The sequence below is a fragment of the Acomys russatus genome, chromosome 24, assembly GCF_903995435.1.
Source record: "Acomys russatus chromosome 24, mAcoRus1.1, whole genome shotgun sequence".
Classification (NCBI taxonomy): domain Eukaryota; kingdom Metazoa; phylum Chordata; class Mammalia; order Rodentia; family Muridae; genus Acomys; species Acomys russatus.
In genome coordinates this window covers 41,511,958-41,532,179 of record NC_067160.1, presented here as the reverse complement: position 1 = coordinate 41,532,179, position 20,222 = coordinate 41,511,958, and positions in this window count along the sequence as shown.

The window sequence follows — 20,222 nt, the reverse complement described above, 5'->3', positions numbered from 1 at the left end:
CAGCACACCAATAGTGGTGGCATTGAGATCAACAATTAAAATAAACAGATCTCATGAAACTGAAAAATTTTGAAATGTAAGGGACTCCATCAATTGGATAAAGTGACAGATTATAAAATGGAAATTTTTTTTTACCAATTTCACATCCTATAGAGGACTAATATCCAAAATATATAAAGAACTAAAGAAACTGGATATCAAAAACATATATAATCCAATTGAAAGTTAGGATACAGATCTAAACAGATTTCTCAATAGAGGAAATCAAGTGGCTGAGAAACACTTAAAGAAATATTCAACATCTCTATTCATCAGGGATATGGAAATTAAAGCTACTTTGAGATTCCAGCTTACACCTCTCAGGATGGGTAAGTTCAATAATACATAAGACAGCTCATGCTGGTGAGGATTTAGAGCAAGAAACACACTCCTCCATTGCTAGAGGGAGGCAAACTTGTAGAGCCACTAGGGAGACCAATGTTGTACCTCAGAAAGTTGGGAATCAATCTACCTCAAGATTCAGCTATACCACTCTTGGGCACTGTCTTCTTTAGAGTTTCTATTACTTAGAGACATCATGACCATGCCAACTCTTATAAAGAAAAGCAATTAATTGGGGCTGGCTTACAGTTTCAGAGGTTTAGTCCATTATCTTCATTGTTAGAAGAATGGCATTGCACAGGAAGACATGGTGCTGCAGGAGAATTCTATGTCATTATCTGCACTTAGCAGAAGGACACTGAGTAACACTGGACATACATTGAGAGCATAGGAGACCTAAAACCCACCCCCACAGTTGTACATTTCCTTCAACAAGATCACACCTCCTAATAGCCCCACTCCTTATAAACCAAAATTCAAACAGAGGAGTTTATGGGGGCCACTTACTCTATCCACCATAGGCATTTACCCAAATTATTCCTCAACCTATCACAAGGACAGTTGTTCGATCATGTTCATTGTGGTTTTATTTATAATAGACAGAAACTGGAAACAACCTAGATATCCCTCAGCACAAGAGTGGATAAAAAAATGTGGTGCATTTACTCAATGAAGTAACTATTTTAAAAAATAACATCATTCCTTGCAGCAGTTCCCCCAACCCCCTGTCCGGATTTATTGACTCTATTGGTCTCCTTGTGGAGCTTATATCTCTTCCAGGTCCTTCTGTCCCCCAACTCTTCCACAAGCCTCCCTGTGCGTCACCCCCAAAGTTTAGCTATGAGAGTCAGCATCTGTTTCAATCCCCTGTTGAGCAGAAACTTTCAGGGGACCTCTATGATAGGCTCCTGTCCTGTCCCTTCTCTTCAACCACTTTCAGTGTAAGGACCATGCATGGCGAGCATCTAGAGCCTCCAGTTCGATGTAGTAGATAAGCAGCATAGTTTCCTTGTGGATCCTATAATATGGGAAATAAGGAGCTACCTCTGATATGGACTCTGGTGCTCACTCATTGATCACTACCCCTTGGCAGGGCGACCTTACCAGACAACAGAGGAAGAAGACACAGGCAGTCCAGATGAGACTTGATAGGTTCGGGCAGATGATAGGGGTGGTTGGGTCCTCCTTTCTGAGGACTAGGGAAGACATTGAGGGGGGTAAGGGAGGGATGATGGGACCAGGAGGTGACTAGGGAAGGAGCTATAATCAAATGTAAAGTGAACAAAAAATTTTAAATGACATAAAATTTGAAAGCAATGGATGAAATAGAAAACTAAAATCATCCTGAGTGAAGTAACCCAGACCTAGAAAGATAAATATGGTATGCATTCATTTGTAAGTGGATATTGGCCATTAAATAATGATAACCAATCTATAACCCATGGACCCAGAAATGTTAAGGATAAAGAAAAGACTGAGCAGGCTACCAAGATGAGACTTGCTAGTCTATGACCATATAGTGGGGGAAGAGGTCTCCCTCGGTCTTAGACCTAGGGGAGGGGAATAGGGTGAAAGCCGGAAGGAGAGAGAAATGGGAGGCTACAAGTGATGGAATAACAATTGAGTTGTAATCTGAAGAAATTAATAAAATTAAAATCAAAAAACAAAATTCTTTTCAATCAAAAAATAAAGAAAAAAGAAAAGACTGTGTGTGTATGTGGGCAGGGGTGGGGGGTGGGGGTGTTGACACATGAATCTCCCTGGGAGATGGAAATAGGCTTATGGGTTGACTGTGGGGTGGAAAATGGGAGGATCAGGTGGGGAGAAGAAGAGGAGACAGAGTTCAGGGAAGGAAGGCAAAGAGAGACAACTTGTATTGAGGAGCATTTGAGGAATAGTGTGCAAATCAAGTGCAGTAAAATTTCCTAAAATATATGCAGGTTATCCAAACAAGTTCTCCTAATTATGAGGGAGATGGCATCCCAACTAGCCATATCCAGCTAACAAAGGTTTCCAGTACCTGGACTGAGTTACATTTACTTGAGTTGTTGTCCAAGGGGATCCCATAGAAATTCCCAAACAACTCAGGCTGTTGTTAAGACAATGGGTTATCTTCTGCACCTGACATTTGGGTCCCATTGCTGAGAACAACATCCACAAAATTCATTGATCATGGAGAAGTTGATCTGGTGCCTACATGGAATCTTCAATCCTACATTCTAATGTGTTTGGTGTGCGAAGGTGCTCTGCAGGCTACCAAAAGAGAACTTAAACATCACCTCAGCCACAAAGTTTTTGACCTTTGGCAATCTACACTGATTGCAAAATATGTTAAGGCAATGGTGGCACAGAACTCATGGAAGTAGTTAGCCAATGTCTGATTGGACTTAAGGCACACTTCAGGAGATAGAACCCATATCAGACACTGTGTGGGTGACCAAGAATGAGAGCAGATAGCCCTCAGACCTAGCATGAAAATAAACACACTAGTCTTAAAAATGTATCAATAAAATGACTCCTACTAATATTCCGTTCTACTTAGAGATCAGTGGCTTATTCAGTTATCATCAGAGAAACATCCCCCTGTTGGAGGTTGGTCTGAGGTATTTTGATGCTAATTACTGCTTGAAGTCTCTGTGACCCACCTGTACCTTGCCTAAGAGCCTAACCTGTTTGACCAATAACAGGCCATCACACCTGGACAGGGCAAATGGAAGAGGCGTGGCTAAGGTTGGACAGACAGAGAGAATCTTGCGAGGACAAGAGACCTGAGGAGAGGAGAAGGAGGCTGCATTATGGATTAGGTGGAGGAGAAGCACATGGCCAGCGTGAATGGAGACTTGGCCCAGGTGATGATAATTAGAAAGTATTTGGGATTCTGGGTGGGAGTTAGCTTGATAGAAATTATTAGAAGCAGATGGCATGGGATTGTAGTTTAGGGGTTTAATATCTCCACTACCCCAGGTTAACTAAGGCTATTTTAAAATATAACAAATGTCTGTGTTTTGATTGATTGCTAGCAGGTTAGAAAATACTGTCCTAATAATAATTATAGGCTTAATTATAAACATTATTATGCCATACTGATAAAACAACTGCAACATCCTCCTGCAGGAGGAAGGAAACAGATGCAGAGACCCACACACATCCATTAACCGTAGAGTCCTTTGAACACATAGCTCTAAATGGACTATCTTCATTAATTCCCTATCCTCAGAACTTAGGGAATTCCAAAGAAATGGAGGTAGAAAAAGTGTTAGAGTCATAGGGGATAGTTTATCAAGTATATAGGGCCTTCTCAATCAACTGAGCAAGGCTCATGTGAACTCAAAGAGACTGGAGCAGCAATCACAGGGCCTACAGGGATCTACAGGAGGCACTCTGTGTATATATTATGGCTCTCAGCATGGTATTTTTATGGGATTCCTGGGTGTGTTTGTAAGAGTGTGTCTGATTTTTGTGCCTCCTCTTGGGTCTCTTTCACTTCTGTTGCATTGCCTTGGTGCAATACTTTTTGTTTTATCTTATTATATTTTATTTTGTCATGTTTTGTTGTTATCTCCTGGAAACCTGTTCCTTTCTAATAAGAGAGAGAAAAGGACTGGACTTAGAGGGGAGGGGTGATGGTGAGAAACTTGTGGGAGTAGAAGAAGGGGAAATCAGCATATAATCTATGAGAAAAGAATCTACTTTTAATAAAAAGGAAGAAAGTTAGACACTCACTGCTGCCTAGATGCCACCAGAATACAAGCCAAGTATTTAGGCTTTCTCACTATCAAAAAAGGGGCCAGTAGCTACAGATGTAAATGAATCCCCAAAGAAAGGAGAGTTACATAAAGACACAAAGCAGGAGCACATGATGCCACAGAATAAGGAAAGAAGATGCTTTTTTCTAAGCTGTGTTCTGGTAGCTCAGGGAACAGATCTGTGCTTTAAAATGCAATTCTCTTGTCTGATTTCCTACACAAACATCATGAAGCCATTGTCAGAATTGGAAGGCCCTTTTCAAATAGTGTACAGCTCCTATTTTTGTTAATGAAAGCATAGAGGTTCAAAGATGCACTTGACAAAAGAAGAATGAAAAAGAAAGAAAAGGAAAACAAAATGTGTCTGTATAAATAACCAATTAAAGAAGAGACAAAAACAAAATACTTTCGCGGCTTATTTTCCTTCCCAGCAAAGAAACAAGCAGATCACTGATGGCTGTAAGGAGAAACCTGTTGTAGGAGGCCTCTGCTGTTCACTGCTATTGCACACAGACAGCGAGGCACCTGACATCTGAGGATGCCGTAAGGGTAATTCTTGCTGTATCTTGCTTCTATTATATGCATGTCAAGAATTACACAAGCGGCTTTATGAAACTAACGTTTAGGAACTTGCTTATATAAATCAGTGATAAGAAATCATGTAATTTTATATTCAGATGCTAAGAACTGTTTTCACCTTCCAAGTTACAACTTTGGATTTCAACTTTCTTTTCTCAAATTCTCTATTGCTGTCCCTTTGCAGTGAGTCCTCCATGTTCATTCCTTTCACACATCTTCATTCAGGGGAAAAAGTCCTTGGTGCAGCCCAAGAAAGCACCACCAAATACTTAATTTCAGAGTATATTAAAAAAAAACTTTTTGGCTATTTGTATTTGACAGCCTTGAAGAGAACATCTTTCCTATCTTGGTGCGTCTAAAATTCTGAATGTATATTAATCTCCATCATATCTTGTCATTATCAACTTAAAACATCTATCTAGACCTAAAAACATCTTAACCCCTAAATAACTAAGCTTCATTGCAAGACTAAGCTACCTGGGCTTCAATAGCCAAAAACACTAAGAATGTAAAATTTATATGATTCCTGATTGTGTCATGGTTATTCTTGCTATAGGTAGTTTATTGTATATATGTGGAGTAATATAAATGTATATGTAAAAAAATTTAAAAATGAAATAACAGAAAACACACATACACAAAAATGTAAAAGTTAGTGTATCACACTCCTCATGTTTTGCATCTCCTCTTCCCTCCTCCTGCAGCTCAAGAAGCATAAGCTGTGCACATGTACAAAGCCTTCTCTTTCCTTTCTACCCTTTATTGCTGAACAGCCACAGCTTTAGCACTTAAAAATTGAACACCTTGTGCTTGGATAAAACTTAAGGGCTAGAAGATAGATTTCCATTCCAACCCTTTGCATTGAAACTTGCACAAAAACTTGAGAGCCCTCCTTTACTCCACATCAACACAGCAATCATCTCTGAGCAAATTCCCTTGGGGGGCGGAAATCAGAAATTATTTTTAAAAAGCTTTCTGACATGAAAATATAAAGCTACCAAGAGATTTAGAAAACTCACATGAGAGAATCTGCCTGAATAGAGGTATGCAACCAGGAGAGTAGCCCAGTACCTCGCCTCATTGATGACGGAATGCTTGACACATGTGGCTAAGAGTCTGCCTGACTAGATAGGGCTCCTTTGTATACTGGCTAGTACCATATCAGTCTCTGATCTCTAACAGGTCTAGCCCTACCTAGGAGTATGGGGCAGAAATAGTATGAGCAGATGAAATATCTCAGCTAATTCCTACTTTCTCTGGAACTTCCCAAAGAGCTAGTATTTATCTTAATAACCCTAAAGCTCTGAGCTGAGGACCTAGCATGGACTAGGCCCAAAGGGTAAATGAACACAGTACTTCATGCTGATAGTTGCCACGGTGACCTCCTACCTCCTATCAGACTTCCACATCCCTCCCATCCATTCTCTCATTCTGTAAAAATATTGCCTGGCCAAGGCCTCAGTGAAGAATGATCAGACAAAAGAGACAGGAGAGATCAGACAAAAGAGACAGATGCTTTCTTCTCCTTAGTGGAGGGAAAAAAAAACTCAGAAAAGACATGCAAAGTCTCCATGCTGAGTGGTGGGTTTATTTCTCATACATGCTAAGTTCCTGATGATGAGAGGAAGTGCCTCCTTCATCTGATGACAAGATTTAAGCACAATGCATGAAGAATGATCCAGAATCATGGGTAAATATTCAAACTGAAGTAACAAGACAAATCTCAGGAAACTATTTCTAATAAAATGGAGTTGTAAGACTTATCATTATCATTAATATAATTATCCATTTCGATAAAATAATAAATAGTAAAATGAGAACTTCACATGAGAAGTATAGCCAGAGTATATTAGGTATGAGAATATCCAGACACACCAAGTACAAATCATGGACAAAACTTCACTGGAGTTCAATAATAGATGACACAGAGAAAAGAAGCATCAGCTCAAACACAGGCAACTGACAGTAAACCAGTTAGATGAATAGAGGAAAATAAATGAGCATAACAAAAAAAGGTATAGATATATTTTCACTCGTCAAAAAGTCAAATATAGACAAAATGGAAATAAATTAGATGAAAGTAATAAAGCATCAAAAATGTACTTAGAAAAATAGCAACTGAAGTTTGTGTGAAACTCAGAAGAAAATAGAGAACCAGGTTCAAGATTGTTACATGAGACATACTTTTAAACAAAATCCACATGAAGATACATTATAAAGAAAGACTCATGTGAGAAGCAAGAGAAAAGTGTAAAAGAATCCTGAGTAAAGAAAGATACAGGATGATAGGAGAGAGATGATCTTTTAATCTTGCTAGAGAGGCAAACTATCAATAGACAAAAGAATGAAATAAGAAATTTATTTTGTGTCATCCACAAATCAATTTAAAATGATTTGCAAGTAGATATAAGATAAATACTTTAAATTTTCTACAAAGAAAACTAAGGAATACTGTTTAACCTGTTTTTCTGCAATGATATCATGGATCTGACACCTACAAAACATGCAATAGGAGCAAAAAAAAAAATAAATAAATAAATAAATTAACTCAAAATAAAACTTAGAGAAGACGTCTCAGAATAAGTGATACAAGTTGGAAAATGGGGTCCTGACATTTTTGTCACATTGAAGGGAAATCTGTCAAAAAATGTATTCTGAGCCTAGGAAAACTGTTATTTCAAAGAGAAGCGACGATGCATTTCCAGACAAATTCAGCTAAAAGAATATATCTTAACCATGCCTCTCCCACAATCTATCTTGAACGATGAACTTCTAACTGAGAGAACATCACATTAGTGAGTAAGAAGTAATATTGGAAGGATTATATCAATTGATTAGATACAGGTGTAACTACACAAATATAGAATTTGCTAACACTCTAAGTACAACAGAAACACCATTCAGATTGTTAGCGTGAAAACTAAAACTCTCCAAAGAAAATGAAACATAATGATTGCAGTATACACTGTCTGACATAACATTATGAGAAGGTACGATGAAACACCAGAAGCTGACAGTTTGGCCAGGAGCTTCGAGAGCTTTTTTTTCATCTTGATTTGTGGCTTATGGGTTGTGGATCTACCTCATTTTATAGCACGAATACTTAATTTTGCCAGAAACATCCATTCAAAGCTTTCTCTTTCCTCCAAAATGTTGTGTTAATATCTTTCCTGCAAATTAATTGGTGGCAGGTGCGAGTTCCTATTATGCTGATATTATTTCAACATTGGTTCACATAACAACCAGTTTCACTCTGCACTTCAGGCTGGTCTTGAATGAATAATTATTTTCCTCATTTTCATGAAGGTTAGAATTACACTTATGAGTCACTAACCAACTCTCAAAACACATTCCTGAGAGTTTCATTCTAACAAATCAAAACTTGCCATTGAGAACCTAACAATAATGATATTATGTTATTGAGCAAATAATTTTACCAACAAGGAAGACCACCAGAGTGTGAGCAAAAAAAAAAAAAAAAAAAAGAAAAAGAAAAAGAAAAAGAAAGAAAGTAAAATAATTTTGCAATAATGCAGTTAAAAGGGTCTTCAGGGATAAAGATTTCCCTCATATATCTGAAAGGGAACAAGCAAGGGAAATAGCAGTAGTCTGTAATGGTTTGAGAATCTTTTGCATACTGCTAACCAATAACTCAAATAAGATCTTATCAAGCCTAGTGTTGGGGTTTTGTTAGATTCTCACTTGGCTCATAAAGGGACCACTATTAGCCCAAATAATATTAAAATGAATATATGTATATATTTTTCCTTTCCTTTTCTTTCTTCTTTGTTTTTGTTTTTTAAGACAGGGTCTCTGTGTAACCTTGGATATCCTGAAATTACTGTGTAGACCAGGCTAGCCTGGAACTCACAGAGATCTGCCTCCCTGAGTACTGATATTATGGGTGTGTGCCACTGTGTGTGTGTGTGTGTGTGTGTGTGTGTGTGTGTGTGTGTAGTTTAAATGAATATGTGTGTCTGGCTGGCTCTGTTTGTGTGCAGTATAGTGAGGTTTGGGGGTAGAGAGTTCTTAATATGAGCTCTTAGGGCTTTTTCAGACACCCTTAATGCTAATTTCCCCTCTTCTCTCTATCTTCTGTGTTTATCTCCTAATTAGAGCTTCCCCACCTTGTTTTTCCCACTTACCAGATCCACCTGTATCCTACTATTTTCCCTCTGTTTCTCTCATATCTCCCAATACTGGAAAGCAATCTAGTTCAGATGCAGGGCTCATAGTACCCCAACCTATAACTGAGTCCTCCAAAAGCCTCCTCTCTGAGGACTGGCATTAATGGTACCCGAGGGTGCAATGACAGCCTCCAAAGGGGTGAAGCAGCCAACAGTCACGCCTGATTAGGGCACATGTGAACTGCAATAAGAGCAGCATGACACGAGAACAGTGAGGGTGTAATAGCTAGGAACACATTTTAGCGATAACTTAAAGTTCTCCAACTGCACTTAAGACCTGCTCAACAAGAGGGAGTCACAGTTGAGTGGAGAGTGTGATATGACTTTCTCACGTACTATGGTGCCTCACATTTGACCATGTCCCCTGGAGGGGGAGACCTGGTGGCACTCAGAGGAAGGACAGCAGGTAGCCAAGAAGAGACTTGATACCCTATGAGAATATACAGGGGGAGGTAATCCCCCTCAGGAACAGTCATAGGGGAGGGGAATAATGGGAAAATGGGGGCGGGGGAGGAATGGGAGGATACAAGGGATGGGATAAACATTGAGATGTAACAAGAATAAATTAATAAAAAAAATATATCAAGAAAAAAAAAAAAAAAGAAAGAAAAGAGGGAGTCCATGAAAGATACCCTGGTACTGGAAGACATCCACAACCATCACTTTTATGAACCAGTATAATTCCTAAATACAGTCTAAATAGTTTCCTAATTATCATATTGGGTTGTTTTTATGTCTCTACCGAGGCATGCAGGGCTTTAGCTCAATCTGTGGGTGCTGTATGCAGACATCAGCTTGATCAGCTTGCAGCAGTGAACACACTTGCAGGTCTGAGACCATGGTAATAATCTTCTTGATTTGAACCCAGATTTAGTGTGTTAGTATTTAGCAATTAATTTAATGGTATATTAAAGGACATTTTTCTGAAGACAACATGTAAATAGATGCAAAATCACATGATGATATGGTCAGTGTTGCTCATCATCAAGAAAATTCAGATAAACATTAGATGCCACTTCATTCAAGAATAATTCTGAGTTAGACATGGTGGCACAAACCTGTAATCTCAGCACCCTGGGAGGCAGAAAGAGGTGGGTCTCTGTGAATTCGAGGCCAGCCTGATCTACAAAGTGAGTCCAGGGCAGCCAAAGCTACACGGAGAAACCCTGTCTCAAAAAACAAAAACAAAACAAAACAAAACAAAAAAACAAATAATGCCGACTGCTGATTTTTCACAAAAGACCAAAGCTTGTGAGGTAAAGTCATAAAACACAGTGAATTTTTGAGGAAACTGATATAATATGATTGAATTATTTCTAAATATATGCACATATCAACATACCAAAGTATTCTAGCAATATATGCCTTTTATTTTGTGTTCTAAAACAGTATTTAATTCATTAATATAATAAAAGTGATCGCAATAATTGGCAATGGAATATTCTTTCATATCGTCAAGCATTCATTCCTCAATATCCCTGATAACTGAGTTTTTACATTCCTTATATGTATTTATGCATGCACTTAAAGAAAAACAAACTTGGTCTATTAAACCTTATAATTTTTCATTTTCATAAAATCTTGTACTTTTCATTTCCATAAAAATGTCAAACTATGGAAGTAATCCTGCATATTTATATATGTATAACATAGTTTTGTAATGAGATACTATATCAATATATATGAGCATATTTATACATATATATCATGAATCTATTCTTATCAGAATTTTCTCTATCAGAAATCAAATTTTGTGGAGCTGGAGAGATGGCTCAGAGGTTAAGAGCACTGGCTGCTCTTCCAGAGAACCTGAGTTCAATTCCCAGAAGCCATATGGTGGCTCACAAGTATTTATAATGTGATCTGTGTCATCTTCTGAAATGCAGGTATACATCTAGTTACAGGACTCACTTATACATAAATATTTTAATATTTTTAAATCAAATTTTGATTATGCCATTATAGTCAATAAGCAAAATTAACATGATGGCCAGTCAATACATGCCTGTACAAATCTGCTTTTTTAATACTCACTGTTAAGGCTGTATCAAAAGATTAATGATCCTTGTTTTTCTTAATTAAAATGTATACATATAATTAAAATATATACATCTAGTGTGCATAGAATGCAAAGTATTCATTTAGCATGTACACAATGTGGAATGCATACAAGGTAAAATGGTTGGGAATGAGGTATTCGGTTAAGGCCCTGCTTCCAGGAGTAAAAAGAAATAGGAATGTAAATACATGAGTACTTAGGACATGCTTAACCCAAAGTCAAACTACCACTTCAGTACTTTTTTTCATGTTTGTGTTTCCATTGCCAGTTTCATTTTTATACTACATATGCAAATAGGCCACACTAAAGAAATCAAACCACACGTTTCAGATCTTTGCAGAATTTATATATACCTAGCAGATCAAAAGAATGGCTTCAGACACACTTCAGCTCATCCAGTGTAGCAAAGGAGAAAACAAGTCAGGATTCTCATTTCTGGTTATCTTTTTTCCATAAAATACAAAAGACTGAATGTTTAATAAACCCATTGAAGCTTGTGTTCTCCATTGTTTAAATGAGCAGTATACTTGAAGGAGAGAGAAAGAGACTTGTTTTGTTCTACCTCCTGGATGACAAGCTTCCAGTTGAATCACGGAAGAAGCAAGATAAAGGAGAAAAATGAGCCAGACAGCGAGGCAGTGTGAATACACTGATAATAAGGAAGTGGTTTCCTTGGCAACAATGACACTTTGGAAGGTTTCAGAGGAGAGTAACTCCCTACAAAGTATCTGATTAAAATTTATTGCAGGAGAAGAAAGGAAATTGTGAAAATTCAAAGTAAGCAGAATATGCATTGTAAATCTAAAAGTGACTGATGAAAATCACGATGCAGTGTTTGTCTAATTGAGTTTATTTTATTCCCTCATAGTCCCCAACCAAATCATGGAAGCCATGACAAGATGTCATAGAAGCCTGGTAGGATGGTACACCTGAAACCTCAGAGCTGAGCTGGCTGAGACAGATCATGATTGCAGTACTAGTCTGTTTGCATAAAGAGGTTCACTCTGAGAAAAACAACAAAAGGAAACAAACAAAGAAATATAAGCCAAAGGTGGCTTGGAAAGCTCTGAAGTCTCCAAAGGCACTTATGTAAGGGTTCATAACTCATTGACAAATAAATGGACTTAGCAAATGAATTCACAGACGCAATAGTTCAAATATTGGTTTCTGAACTTCGGAGGCTTATACTTATCTTCTTAATACACTATTTCTTTAGAGATGGAATAGTACTTAACCCATTACAAGGAATACATATGAGGGGTCTTTTTAGAACCTATTAAGTAATTCATATCAAGCATTTACTTTTCGGAGATAAAATTTTACTACATATAAAGCTATGGGTGGACACAGCCATATGATGACCCTTAATATATAGTTTAATAGACACAATCTAAGATAAACACAATGGTGACAATCTAAGATGCTACCTTAGTCAATGTCTTGCAAAGCACATACTACAGAGAAATGAATTATGAAGGATTTTTGAATTTCAAAAAATTGCTAAGGAAGAAAAAAACAAAGTGTTATAACTAAAAAAAGTCACGTATACTACTTAGAACAATGCTGGTTTTGCTTTACATCTATATAAGATAATGTTTATTGTTATAATCTTTGACACCAATAATTAATGAGATAATATTTAGTTTCCTTATGTATTTTCCTGGCTACTGGGAACAATTAGAGGAAGTGGTAAATGTTCACATATTTTTATCAAACTTGTCATAAAATGTTCTAAGAATCAGACTAATTAATGTTCTTAATGGTGAGCTACGAATGGAAGTGATATTTCTGTGAGAATATGAACAACCTCTCTAATGGCAGGAAGTATTGTGATCTGGAACTTGGGAACTTTCACTACAAGACCTAGGAAGACAGAAAGAGTCTCCATTTAATAGTTTTATTCTTGTGGGTGGGTTTCTATTCCCCTCTTTCCATTAGAATAAAACTATTAAATAAAAGTGTCTTCCCAGGTGTGCAGTTATAAAGAGAGCAAAGATTGAGGGAATGTCCAACCAGTGCCTAGCCCAACCTGAGACCCTCCCCATAGGAGAGAGCCAAACCCTGACACTATTAACAATACTCTGCTGTGCTTGCAAACTGGAGCCTAGCTTAGCTGTCCTTTGAAAGGCTCCACCCAGAGAATTCTCAACTGAGGAATATCGAATGGTTGAGGAACACTTAAAGAAATGATCAGTGTCCTTAGTCATTAGGGAAATGCAAATCAAAACCACTCTGAGATTCCATCTTAACACCAGTCAGAATGGCTAAAATAAAAAACTCAAGTGACAGCACATGTTGGTGAGGATGTGGAGCAAGGGGAACACTCCTCCACTACAGGTGGGATTGAAAACTTCTACAACTACTTTGGGAATCAATCTGGTGCTTTCTCAGAAAATCAACAATAGTGCTACCTCAAGACCCAGCTATACCACTCCTGGGGATATCCCCTAAAGATGCTCCACCACACAGCAAGGACATATGCTCAACTATGTTCATAGCAACCTTATTGGTAATAGCCAGAATCTGGAAACAACCTAGATGTCCTTCAACTGAAGAATGGATAAAGAAACTTTGGTACATTTAGTCAATAGAATACTAGTCAGCTATTAAAAACAAGGAAACCTTGAAATTTGCAGGCAAATAGATAGAACTAGAAATAACCATCCTGAGCAAGTTAACCCAGACCCAGAAAGATATACATGGTATATATTCACTCATAATTGCACACTAGCCTAACAGGGATGTCCTCTAAAATCTTCATTTAGTGGGGCATAGGAATAGATGCTGGGCCTTCCTATTGAGACTCCAGGTGAGAGAAGTATGGGAGAATGGGGAAATGGAAGGACCCAGAGGGACCTGGAATCCTCCAAGAAGACCATCAAGGCTGGTGGACCTAGAACCAGGGGGTTCTTCTAAAAATACTGTACCAACCAAGAACAACGCATTCCGTAGTCCTGGAACCCCTATTCAGATTTAGCCAGTGGACTGCACATTTTCCACAGTTGTGTGGAGAGCTGAGACTGACTCTGACATAAACACTGGTGCCCCCATTTGACCACTTCCCTTTGGTGGGGAGGCCTAGTGCCACCGAGAGGAAGGGTAAGCAGGCTACCAGGATGAGACCTGATAAGCTGTGATCATATCATGGGGGAGGAGATCCTCTTCTGTCACAGGCCTAGGGAAGGGCAATAGTGTGAAAGAGGGAGGGGGAACAGGAAGATACAAGTGAGGGGGAAACAATTTAGATGTAATCTGAATAAATTATTTAATTTTAAAAACTTTAGAAAAAAGACAGAAAGGCTCCACCCAGCAGCAGATTGAAACAGATCCTGAGACTCACAGTCAAACATTAGGCAGAGCTCAGCGAGCCCTGTGGAATAGAGCAGGAAAGGATAGAAGAACCCTAAAGCGATTTTAAAATCTCCACAAGAAGACCAACAGAGTCCAATAACCTGGACCTGGGGGCTTATAGAGACTTAATCAACAACCAAGGACCATGCATGGATTGTACATAAGCCCCCTACAATGAGCAGCTTAGTCTTCATGTAGGTCCCTTGGTAAGGAGAGAAAAGGCTGTCTCTGACATGGACTCTGTTGCCTGATATTCAGTCTTTGACCCCTGGCTGGGCTACCTTGACTGCTCTCACTGGGAGAGGATGTGCCAAATCCTGATGCAACTTGATGTTCTGGAATCAGTTGGTATGTTTGTGGGGCTCCCTTTTTCTGAGGAGTAGGGGATTGGGGATAAGGGGGAGAGGGAGGGATGGTGGAGCTAGAAGGAGAGCAGGGAGCTTGCTTTGATTGGGATGTAAAGTGAATAAATGAAAAACAGATTTATTCTTTGCTATAAGTAATATCAAGAACTTAAATAAAATAAACTTGTGCCTATAATTAATTTGAATTTTGCCTTTCTTGAGAAAAATTCTAGATCAAAAACTTAATGAAAGTTACAGTTCTGATCAACAAAAAAATAATTCATTCATCCAAAATGATGATGGGTCATTTCTAATGAACAGAAGGTGGTGGGGGTAGTTAAAAATATTCTATAGATTAGTGTAATGGTATCCACATTTGCTTTCATCACTCCTAATTCTGGTAAACTGCATTTGCAATGCTACTGATGAAAGCACAATGAATTTCTAATTCAACCCCTTCTGTAATATATTTTGGTAAATAAAATAGCATTGGCCTTAATTCTGGACATTCACTGTTAATTATTTCATTTCTTTAGATTCCCATTCAAGTAGACTACTCCTTTGAGAATAAAATGTTCTCATTCTATTTGTGTTTAACTGCAAATATTTCTCCATTTGATAAAACTGACACAGTGCAAGATCAGTATTAACAATGCTAATTATCTTGCAGATGAAAATCTGCAATTTGTACAGAATAATTGCTAATGTGCATATTTCCAGTAATTTTCAACATGATGTCTAATTCATTTCTTTAAAACACATTGAGGGTCTGCTTTAAGTTTAGTATTTCCAATGAATACTTATAATTTGCAAAAAAAAAAAAAACAGTCTAGCTCTCAGGCTGTATAAGACATGAATGTCAAATTGCTTCTACCAACTTCAGGCTTTCTTAAGCTTGAACTTTTGAGCACAGTACAATAGAATGTTCTACTTAGCCATCAGGTTTATGTGCTGATAGTTATTGTTACATAACACTTGTTTATGTAGCTTAATTTTTGAGAATTTCATACATAAGTGCTGTATTGAAATAATTTCCATTCCTCTAACACCTTGTATGTCCCCCTAACTCCATTTAGAATTTATGACCTACTCTACTATGATTATTATTGTCACAAAGGCACAGATAGGTGTTTGTGCCCTCAAATACACATGTGTTTTGGACATAAATATGGCAATATTCTTTACTTCTGTACATCTGAACAATCATAACTTCACTGCTGAGGAGAGCTCTGCAAAAGCTTTAGTTTCCACCCCTCATATTTATATGTTTGAATGAAAAGAGCATAGTCTATGCCAGTATACACTGATACATAACTACTTTACCAAGCAAGACAATGTATAAATTATTAAGGCAAATTAACCCCTTTCACCCTCTCAACAACTTCATGTGGCAGGCTCCTTTTTTTTTGCACTTCTTTTTCAGACTGTGAAGGTTATATATAGAAAAGTTAAATGTCTTACTAAACATCATACTAATAAGTAGTACTGCACCTATTATTTGAAGATAGAAGTTGGCTCCAGAAATTTTGTTCCACTTTTAAAAGTATCTCTTAATTAAAACATAGTTACATAATTTCCTTCTTCTCTTTTCTGCCTCCAGCCACTCCAAGCTATCCCCCCTTGAACCTTTCCAATGTCTCTTCCAACTTTGCTCTTTCATTATTATTGATATATATATATATACATATATAACCCATATGTATGTAATGTGTGTGTGTTACCCTATATATAAATGACACCTGTGCAGTCTGATTTTGTTGTTTGTAAGTACATGGCTTTAATGCTGACTACTTTTCATTTATCAACCAATAAGAAGACTCAACCCTGGAAGAGGATAATTGTCCTACTCCCAGAAGTCATTAGTTTCCTGTTGTTCCTGGTCTAGGGATGGGAACCTTCAGATTAAAGAGTCCACCACCATTATTTCTATCTTGCTTATAAAGCTATTTCTCGGAAATAATATTCTACAAATGAATTCTTGGCCACCTGGCTCTTACAACTTTTCCATCTCATCTTCCATGATGTTCTATGAACCATAGGTGGAGGAACTGTGGTGCATACATATTTGTTGGGGATGGGATGCCCACCATCAGATGGTTTGTACATTGTGCACAGTTTTGCTGATCTATGATGCTCCTCGTTTGCTCTAAAGAGGAGCCTCTTTGATGAAGGTAATGGCTACGCTTATCTTTGTGTATGGAGTCTGGAATGTAGCTTGGATCATGCTGGTTTAGCAAAGTGGCAATAATACATTCATTTCTAATTCCCATGACTTACTAGGCCCAGAACACTGTCTAAGTTTTCAGTACCAAGTGTGATTTCCCTCCTGTTGAGTGAGCCGTAAGTCCAATTATACCAATATGTAAATGCCACTTACTGCACACTTATGCCAGTCTTCCCATACTTATAATTGTTGTGATTCATACATAGGCTTTGCAACTGTGAAGGAGAATTTAATTGCTTTCCTCCCTTGGCAGCTTGCATAATATTTTATAAAACCATGAAAGCTAGATCACAGGAAAGGGGCTATCAGCTCAGACATCTCAAATCATCAGAGATAAAAATCAATCTGCCATGTGATCCAGCTATACTACTCCTTGGCATATGACTAAAAGACTGAGCATCTTCTTGTCCAGCCATATTCAAAGCCTACATAGTCAAAAGAGCCAGGAAATGGAAACAAACTAAGTTCCCTTCAATACATGAATGGCTGGTTCTCTGATCTTTGTATGAGCAGAAAAAAAGACATCTGTAAATCTTCATTCATGTCATACGAAGAGTGGCTAATAATAAATCGCAGGGATTCTGTAACTAACGGGAAGCCTTGTCTATGCATAGACATTCATATCTCAGCCAGTCTCAGAGCTAGTCCCATGTAGTGGGATTAGCAATGTAAGTTACCTGCTTTTTCTGCAGTTTGAATTCCTCACGTGCCGATTGTAGCCCCCCTCCCTCATTGCCTCCCAGTCCCTCCCCTAGTCCTCAGAAAGGGGATTCCCTCCTTTAGTATTCTATGCACCATGCACAATTCATATATTTATAATTTTAGGACTGTATAATGTTTGTGAGAAATTGTATGTTTTCAGAACAAAAGAACTGAGTGTTGGGTCAGACCTAACAGGATTCATTCTTTTCAGCACTGACATCCTGCATCTTTCATGTTCCAACACCAAGTGCTTCAGTTGCTGTTCCTCATCAGAATACAAGAGCTTCAAAGAAAGCTTCTGATCTCAATTGGTCCAGGAATTCAGACTGTTCAACACAGGACTTTTATTAAGCCTGGAATTTCTTAACATTTAGAAACTGGACCACGAATGAGTTTCCTAGCTTTTTAAAAACCATTTTCCACAGTTTTATTTGGGCCCCTACAAAGGTATTATTCATCCCAAACCAGCTGAAAGAAACCTTAAGAGAATGATGCCTATAGATGTTTATTTTCATTGGGGGTTGGTTAGAAGCTATTATTTGTCTTATTCAGAGAAAAAAAAAAATAAGATTAGACTCAGGAATGTCTCTCTTTTATCTTTCATTCTTTGGTTTGGAGATATGGGTTGAAAAGAAAGAAGGGGAATATAGAAATTTTTAAGGATGATAGGACAAAAAGGAGATTATTGATTCTACTTCTCAATACCTTAATTGTTAGTCACAAAGTTATTTTTAATTCATTGGCATAGAATTTATGTATATTGATGCAAAATAAGTTTGCCTCTTTTTGCTTCTGGGTGAACTCACTCATTATGATAATTTCTAGATCAATCCATTTGTCCACAAATTTCGGGAATTCCTTGTTTTTAATAGCTGAGTAGTATTCCATAGTGTAAATGTACCACAGTTTCTTAGTCCATTCTTCTACTGAGGGACACTTAGGCTGTTTCCATGTTCTGGCTATTATGTATAAAGCAGCTATGAACATGGTTGAGCATATGTCCCTGTTGTGTGGTAGGGCATTTTCTGGGTATATTCCAAGGAGTGGAATAGCTGGGTCTTGAGGAAGCCCTATTCCCATTTTTCTGAGAAAGCACCAGATAGCTTTCCAAAGTGGTTGTACTAGTTTGCATTCCCACCAGCAATGAAGGAGTGTTCTTCTCTCTCCACATCCTCACCAACATGTGGTGTCATTGGAGTTTTTGATCTTAGCCATTTTGATGGGTGTAAGATGTAATCTCAGTGTCGTTTTGATTTCCATTTCTCTGATGACTAACGAGGACAAGCATTTCTTTAAGTGTTTGTCGGCCATTTGATATTTCTCTGTTGAGAATTCTCTGTTAAGTTCCAAGCCCCATTTCTCAATTGTGTTGTTTGGTTTTGTGGTGTTTAATTTCTTGAGTTCTTTATATATTTTGGATATTAAACCTTTGTCAGATGAAGGGTTGGTGAAGATCTTTTCCCAGTCTGTAGGCTGTCGCTTTGTTCTCTTGACAGTGTCACCTGCCTTACAGAAGCTTCTCAGCCTCATGAGGTCCCATTTATTAATTGTTGACATTAAGGCCTGGGCTGTTGGTGTACTGTTCAGGAAGTTGTTTCCTGTGCCTATGTGTCCCAGGCTCTTCCCCACTTTTTCCTCTAACTGAATTAATGACTCTGGTTTTAAGTTGAGGTCTTTAATCCACTTGGACTTGAGTTTTGTGCATGGTGACAAATAGGGGTCTAATTGCATTTTTCTACATGTAGACATCCAGTTAGACCAGCACCACTTGTTGAAGATGCTATCATTTTTCCATTGAATAGATTTGGCTTCTTTGTCAAAAATCAAGTGAGTAAATGTGTGTGGATTCATCTCTGGGTCTTCAGTTTGATTCCATTGATCCACCAGCCTATTGCTTTGCCAGTACCATGCTGTTTTAATTACTGTTGCTCTGTAGTACAGCTTGAGATCAGTATGGAGATTCCTCTGGAGGATCTTTTATTGTATAGGATTGTTTTTGCTATTCTGGGTTTTTTATTTCTCCATATGAAAATGAGAATTGATCTTTCAATATCTTCGAAATATTTTGTAGGTATTTTGATAGGGATTGCGTTGAATCTGTAAATTGCTTTTGGTAAGATGGCCATTTTTACTATGTTGATTCTCCCGATCCACGAACAAGGTAAATCCCTCCATCTTCTGATGTCATCTTCAATCTCTGGAAGCTGCTAACCTGCACTTCCTGTCCACTTAGTTAATTAATTCTATTCCTTCTCAATTCTTGGATGAAGTTGAAGACCAGATAGTTTAGTTTTACAATTAAGCTTACTTGGTTAGGGGTTAAGATGTTTTTAGGTCTAGATAGATGTTTTAAGTTGATAAAGATGGGATATGATAGATATTAATTTCATTCAGAATTTTAAACTTACCAAGATACGAAATATGTTTTCTGCAAGATTGCAAAATATAAATAGCCAAATAACTATGAATGTAACATTTATATAATTCCTGATTGTTTCATGTTTCTTCTTGCTGTTGGTAGTTTATTGTATATATGTGTAATAATGTAAATGTATTGTAAAAAGAAAAAAAACAGAAAATAAAAAATACACTAATGTATAATGAAAATGTTTAAAGTATACACAGTGGAATATTATTCATCTGCAAAAA